This window comes from Trachypithecus francoisi, unplaced genomic scaffold (genome assembly GCF_009764315.1).
Source record: "Trachypithecus francoisi isolate TF-2019V2 unplaced genomic scaffold, Tfra_2.0 Lachesis_group1, whole genome shotgun sequence".
Classification (NCBI taxonomy): domain Eukaryota; kingdom Metazoa; phylum Chordata; class Mammalia; order Primates; family Cercopithecidae; genus Trachypithecus; species Trachypithecus francoisi.
Genome location: NW_022681454.1, coordinates 112,166,427 through 112,174,691, shown reverse-complemented (window position 1 = coordinate 112,174,691; position 8,265 = coordinate 112,166,427).

Here is an 8,265-nt window from a genome sequence, read left to right as displayed (position 1 = left end):
GTTTTTTTAAGCTATCAGTTTGTGATTCCTTGTTACAGCTGTCCTGGTAAGCTAATATACTGTGCTATTGCAGTCCTATCACTATATTGCTAATGTTATAATTACTTAGGTAATATTTACTTTTGTATTAATAATTTAACTTTAATTTTTCTGTGTAAATTATTGCTGCCCCAAAATTTTTAGTGAAGACTTTAAGAATCCATTATATAGATATATAATTCTATGTATATGTAGCAAACATATGTAAAGATGTAATTTTGTGTACATGTAGCAATTAAAAATAGACAATTACAATGTTAAATTTAGTTCATTTTGTTTGATCCTGTTTTGATATTACTCTGTTTGAAATTTTGTTTTAACATAAAATTCAGGGCTCTGAGACACTTCCTTGATAAAATGAAAAAATTTGTCTTAAAGATGTTCCTCTGATAATGTCATGGTTCATGAAACCTAAATACACTATTAATAGCTGTACTTTAGACTACACATTACCTTTAAAACTGCAAAATCATCTAAGTCATGAAAGATATAAATCTATATAATACAAATTCGATATTCAACAAACCTATGTATAAAATCTTTGTAGTATAAAGACGTAAGGTACTCTTAAGACAAAATACTTAAAAAAAACTTTCTCTATTTTTTGTTTAACTTTTAAGTTCAGGAGTACATGTGCAGGTTTGTTAGATAGGTAAACTTGCATCATGGGTGTCTGCTGTACAGATTGTTTCATCACCCAGGTATTAACCCTAATACTCACTCATTATTTATCCTGATCTTCTGCCTCCTCCCACCCTCCACCTTACAATAGGCCCCAGTGTTACAAGTTTACCTACAGTGCAAACCTGCACATGTTCCCATAAATTTAAAAGTCAAAAAAAAAAAATGGAAAATACAATAAAAATAAATAAATACATGAATGAACATTTGTTAAATGTAGTTTTCCATTTCCCTTCAGAGAATAAAAAAGAAGAAAAAAGATGAAATATAATTGATAGGGCCCAAGAAAAATTTAACTTTCTGTTTGATTTTAAAATTTTTACTAAATCATATATATATTAAACAACATAACACATGTGTTAGGTGAAAATAAAAGAACAACTACATACACTAGTTAGCTTAAAATGGAACACTGCAAGAACTTTGAATCCTTTTGTGAACCCCTTCCTTTACCCCAAAGGGAATCACCACCACAAATTTTTGAATTTATTATCCATTTGCTGTTCTTCATAATTTTATATGTTTTTATGCCTTTAAAATATTGTTTACTTTTGCCTGATCCTAGCTTTATATAAATGAATCATATCCTCTATATGTTTCAATTTGCTTTCTTGGCTCACTATTATTATATTTGTGATATGAGTTCATGCTGGTCCCTTCAATGCCACTGCTTCATAGTATTCCGTGGTATGAAAAGCACAACACAGGGTCCGGGCGCAGTATCTCACCCCTGAAATCCCAGCACTTTGGGAGGCCGAGGTGGGTGGATCACGAGGTCAGGAAATCGAGACCATCCTGGCTAACACTGTGAAACCCCATCTCTACTAAAGATGCAAAAAATTAGCCAGGGGGTGGTGGCACGTGCCTGTAGTGCCAGCTACTCAGGAGACTGAGGCAGGAGAATCGCTTGAACCTGGCAGGAGGAGGTTGCAGTGAGCCGAGATTGTGCCACTGCACTCCAGCCTGGGAGACAGAGCGAGACTCCATGTCAAAACAAAACAAAACAAAACAAAACAACCAAGTAAAGAAAAAAAGAAAGAAAGAAAAACACAACACAGTTATCTCACATCTTGTTAAAATAAATAAACAAATAAATAAATAAAATTACAAAGAATCAAGGGTATGCTGTTTAATGCAAGATTATTGGCCACAGAACTTGAAGGATTTCTCTCAAAGATGGTGTAGATGTGCCGATTTGGGGAAAGTCAATGAATAAGAGACTCAGTAGAAGATAAAATATGATAATTGAAGAAAATTGGGATGTTGTCAGTGAGGGGTCTTTAAAGGTTTCAATGTTTTCATTTTTTTTTTTCTTTGTCTCTTTTGCCTCTGCCCATCCATGCATTACTCAAAATACATTGTGCCACTGTTGTGGGTGAAGTGCATTTATAGGCAAATTTTCTAAAACAATTGTGATGGTTAATACTAAGTGCCAACTTGACTGTACTGAAGGATACAAAGTATTGATCCTGAGTGTGTCTGTGAGGGTGTTGCCAAAGGAGATTAACATTTGAGTCAGTGGGCTGGGGAAGGCAGACATACCCTTAATCTGGGTGAGCACAATCTAATCACCTGCCAGCATGACTAGAATAAAAAGCAGGCAGAAAAATGTGAAAAGAGAGATTGCCTAGCCTCCCAGCCTACATCTTTCTCCCATGTTGCATGCTCCTGCCCTTGAACATCGAACTCCAAGTTCTTCAGTTTTGGAAATTAGACTGACTCTCCTTGCCCCTCAGCCTATAGACGGCCTATTGTGAGACTTTGTAATAGTGTGAGTTAGTGCTTAATAAACTCTGATATATATATATATATATATTATATATATATATAAAAATATATATGGGACTTTATATATATATAAATATATGTTTTTATTATATATGTGTGTGTGTATATATATACACTCCCATATATATTAGTTCTGTCCCTCTAGAGAACCCTGACTAATACAGATTTTGGTACCAGGAGTGGTTCTAGAGGACAAGAATATTAAGGATGGAGTTCTTTCATTGGTTTTGGGGTTTCTGGAGTTGACTGCTTAATATGATTAGACCCCAAATTGCTGAGGACTCTACTTCTAATTGCACAGAGAATACTGATAGTCCTTGGCATGAACTGTTTAGATAAGCAGAATAAATGCATTTGACACTCCTGATTTATTGCTTATGAGAGGCAAGGAGTTTAGTGACTCTGTACATAATACCTTTGACCATATGTGGAGAACCAAGGAACATAATGAAGCTGGTTATTTGCTCCTAAGTTCAGTGGACAAAGTGATGAAAGAAAATGATGAACTCAGGGATTCTATCTCCCAGCTTCAGAAGCAGATATTGAGCCTCAAATCTGCTAAGATTGCCCTGAGTGAGTGGCTTATCTCCTGCAGAGAAAGAGCTGAAATTGTGGAGAAACAGTCACAAGCTTTTATCATGTGAGTGACTGACCTGCTAAAGGTCTCTACTAAAAAAACTACAAAAAATTAGCCTGACGAGGTGGAATGTGCCTGTAATCCCAGCTACTCAGGAGGCTGAGGCATGAGAATTGCTTGAACCTGGGAGGTGGAGGTTGCAGTGAGCTGAGAGAGACTCCAAAAAAAAAAAAAAAAAAACCTACTTGAGTATTCTAATTTCTATAAACAGAAATCTAAAGAACAAGTATGGGAATAGATATTAAGGGTGTGGGATAATGGTGAAAGGAACATACAGCTGGATCAGGCTGAATGTATTGATTTGGGCTTACTAAACAGGGACTCTGCATTTAATGTTGCAGCTTGGGGAGTTTAAAAATAAGTTCTAATAGTTTATTTGTTTGGTTAGCTGAAATGCAGATTAAAAGATGGCCCACTGAGTGAGCCAGAAATGCCTTATCTCCCTTGGTTTAATGTAGAGGAAGTTATCCAAAGGTTTAAGGAGATTGGAATGCTGGAGTGGATTAGTCACTTTGCACCTACTCATCCCAGTGGGGAAGGTCCAGAAGATATACCCTTGACCAATGTCTTTCAAAATAGATTTGTGAGGGCAGCACCTGCATGTTTGAAGAGCCCTGCATTTGTTCTTCCCTATATATCAGATCTAATAGTGGGAACTGCAGTCACTCAACTACAATATTTAAATACAATAGGAATAACTGGATCCCGAGGTGGAGGAAGCCAAGTGGTGGCTCTCAACCATTAAAGGCAAGGTGGGTGTAGCTACCATAATGGATAGCAGAGGCAAAGCAGGAATCAGAATAGTCTGACTAGTGTAGAGCTCTTGCATTGGCTAACTAATCACAGTGCTCCTAGAAGTGAAATTGATAGGAAGCCTACTCCATCTCTACTTAATTTATACAAGCAGAAAACTTCTAGGTTGAACGGACAAAAGAGAATCACAACTCCTCAATCAATTTCTAGACTTGAGCCAGGTTTACAGACCCAGAACCCTTTGAATGGAGGGAAGGCCCAGTTCCCTTGAGGAAGGACACCACTACATTACTGACAATTTATGTGAATTGAATCTTTCAGAAAGTGAATCTTTCTCCCATCCTTCCCCAAAAAGACCACCAGCCTTTTACTAGGATAACTGTGCATGGGGGAAAGGGAAATGATCAGACTTTTCAGGGACTCCTGGACACTGGCTCTGAGCTGATGTTGATTCTAGGGCATCCAAAATGTCATTGTGATCCTCCAGTGTGATCATATGAGTTAATACTTAATAAAATCTCATATATATATATATATATATGTGTGTGTGTGTGTGTATAATATATGTGTATATATATAATATATATATTAGTTATGTCCCTCTGGAGAACACTGACTAATCCAACAGTTTTCTAAAATTTTCTGAAGCAATTTTTTAAACAATTAATTAAATTAAGTTACAAAACAAACTTCAACATGATTTGCTGCCTATTATTCTCCGAATAGTTATTTTTAGCATATATGTAAACATATGTCAAAGGTTTTATATTTCACTTTAAATGTTATATTTGAGAATAGTAAATTTACTTGGATTTTCTTTAAACAATAATTTATACAATCATCACGATATTTTGTATGTTGGAAATTTTGACTCAGAAATAAAACTCAAAACTGTTTTTACTGAATGCTACCAAGCTATTACTGAATATATTACCAGATATTTTATTTTTTATTTCCTTACAGGCAATTAGAATTTTTTTTTTTTTTTCCCCATCTCAGGTCCACTAGTACTATGAAACTAAATGACTAATCTTTTTTTAAAAAATTTTATAGTATAAAGCAATCAATGAAGTTTTAAAAAGTGCATAGATGTATCCGTTTTTTTTTTTTTTTCAGGAGTAAAGTATTAAAAGCTCATACAACCTGAACATTCTCTTCATAGGCAATCTGTAAGACATACATTTATTTCCAAGGAGAATCCATTTGTTATCCCTCTTATAAGTATTTTGAGGAATAATTTAAGACTTCATTGTGAAGAATTTCAAGCAATAAAAGTTTATATCCTGACATCTGTTTTGGTATAAAATAATAAATATATCCTAATATAATAAATTAACTTAGTAGCCAGCATACTGAAGTTCATCTTTTATTAAGTTTTTATTTTATAATCTGTAAGAAGTGGCTGGTCAGTCAACTTATTCCACTTTAAAATGTCATCAATAAGCAGTGATGTGGATATATAGAAAGGATGAGAGGAGGATTCCGTACATGGTTAACCCGTGATACTTAAAATGTGCACATACAAAAACAATGTGGTAAAAACTGTAATAATCAGATCCTTGAGCTTCAGTTATTACATCTATAATGTAATGTTAATTGCAACATTCTCAGAATAATGTTGAGGGAGACTGAGATAATTTACTTAAAACTCTCTAAAAACTGTAAAACCCTGTTTATACTAAGTAACCTCTGCAAAAATAAAAAGCATTGCTCCTAAATCATCTCTCACTCTATTCACTTCCCTTCTGTTATAAATTTGTGTTTGTTTGTTTGTTTCACTAGATGAAGAGTGTACTTCCTTGACTCTAGAGTTGAGGTTCATGATATGATTTACTTTGACTAAAACCTTTCACTGCCAGAGTCATGTTTTTATGTTAAGATATCTTAACAGTTTTTAATTCATCGTTGTTAAATTCCCGTGAGAGTTTCATGATAAATGTCATCCTGGAATCATATTGAGAAACCACAAAATCAATACTAGTCTTGAACTCTAATTTTTGGTAGTTCATGTTGTTATGTAATAGAAAACTTCTATATGTTAGCATTTAATTTTTAAAACAGGAAAAAATGTTCCATTATATTTGAGGCAGGTCTATTCTGAGGGCTTGGTCAGGATAGTGATAGTATTAAAATTATATTACTGGCTGATATGGTTTGACTGTGTCCCCACCCAAATTTCATCTTGAATTATAACTCCCACAATTCCCATGTGTTGTGGGAGGAACCCAGTGGTGACTGAAGTATAGGGGCAGGTCTTTCCTGAACTGTTCTGGTCACAGTTAATGACTCTCACAAGATCTGACGGTTTTAAAAATGAGAGTTTTCCTGTGCAAACTCTTCTCTCCTCTGCTGCCATGTGAGACGTGTCTTACACCTTCTGCAATGATTGTGAGGCCTCCCCAGCCAGTAGAACTGTAAGTGCAATAAACCTCTTTGTTTTGCAAATTGCTGAGTCTCAGATATATCTTTGTCAGTTTCATGAAAATGAACTAATACAGTAAATTGGTACCAGTAGAGTGGAGCATTTCTGAAAAGATACCTGAAAATGTGAAAGCAACTTTAGAATTGAGTAACGGGCAGAGGTTAGAACAGTTTGGAGGGCTCAGAAGAAGACAGGAAAATGTGAGAAAGTTTGGAACTTCCTAGAGACTTGTTGAATGACTGACAAAAATGCTGATGGTGATATGAACAATTGGGTCCAGGCTGAGGTGGTATCAGATGGAGATGAGGAAATTGTTAGAAACTCGAGCAAAGGTGACTCTCATTATGTTTCAGCAAAAAGACTGGTGGCATTTTGTCCTGCCCTAGAGATTTGTGAAACTTTGAACTTCAGAAAGATGATTTAAGGTATCTGCCTGAAGACATTTCTAAGCAGCAAAGCATTCAAGAAGTGATTTGGGTGCTGTTAAAAGCATTCAGTTTTATAAGGGAAGCAGAGCATAAAAGTTCCCAAAATTTGCATCCTGCCAATGTGATAGAAAAGAAAATCTCATTTTCTGAGAAAAATTCAAGCAGAAATTTTCATAAGTAATGAGGAGCCCAATGTTAATCCCCAAAACAATTAGAAGAATGTCTCCAGGGCATGTCAGAGGTTTTCATGGCAGTCCCTCCCATCATAGGCCCAGAGGCTTAGGAGAAAAAATGGTTTCATGGGCCAGGTCTAGAGTACCTGTGCTGTGTGCAGCCTAGAGACTTAATGCCCTACATCCCAGGGGCTCCAGCTACGACTAAAAGGACCAACATAGAGCTCAGGCCATGGCTTCAGACAGTGAAAGCCCCAAACCCTGGCAGCTTACATGTGGTGTTGAGCCTGCAGATACAAAGAAGCCAAGAATTAGGGTTTGGGAACCTCCACCTAGATTTCACAAAATTTATGGAAATGACTGGATGTCCAGGCAGAGTTGTGCTACAGGGGTGGTGCCCTCATGGAGAACCTCTACTAGGGCAGTGCAGAAGGGAAATGTGTAGTGAGAGCTCCCACAGAATCCGCACTGGGGTACCTCCTAGTGGAGGTGTGAGAAGAGGGTCACTATCCTCCAGACGTTAGAATAGTGGATCCGCTGACAGCTTGCACTGTTTTTCTTGAAAAGCTGCAGACACTCAATATCAGCCTATGAAAGCAGCTGGGAGGGAGCCTGTACCCTTCACAGTCACAGGGGTAGAGCTGCCCAAGACATTGGGAACCCACCTCTTGCATCAACATGCTCTAGATGTGAGACATGGAGTCAAAGGAGGTCATTTTGGACCTTTAAGATTTGACTGCCCCTCGTATTATGGACTTGAATGGGGTCTGTAGTCTCTTCATTTTGGCCAATTTCTCTCATTTGGAATGGCTGTATTTACTCAGTGCCTGTACAACCATTGTATCTAGGAAGCAACTAACTTGCTTCCGATTTTACAGACTCATAGGTGGAAGGACTTGCCTTGTCTTGGATGACAGTTTGGACTCTGGACTTTTGAGTTAATGCTGAAATAAGTTGAGATTTTGGAGGACTGTTGGGAAGGCATGATTTATTTGGAAATGTGAAGATAAAAGATTTGGGAGAGGCTGGGGCAGAATGAAATGGTTTGGCTCTCTGTCCTTACCCAAATCTCATCTTGTATTTCCCATAATTCCCATGTGCTGTGGGAGGGATCTGGTGGGAGATGATTGACTCATGGGGACAGGTCTTTGCTGTGCTGTTCTTGTAATAGTGAATGGGTCTCACAAGATCTGATCTTTCATAAAATGGGAGTTTCTCTGCACAAGCTCTCTTTGCCTGCCACTATCCATCTAAGATGTGACTTGCTTCCCTTTGTGTCCATCATAATTGTGAGGTCTCCCCAGCCAGGTGGAACTTTAAGTTCAATTAAATCTCCCTCTTTTG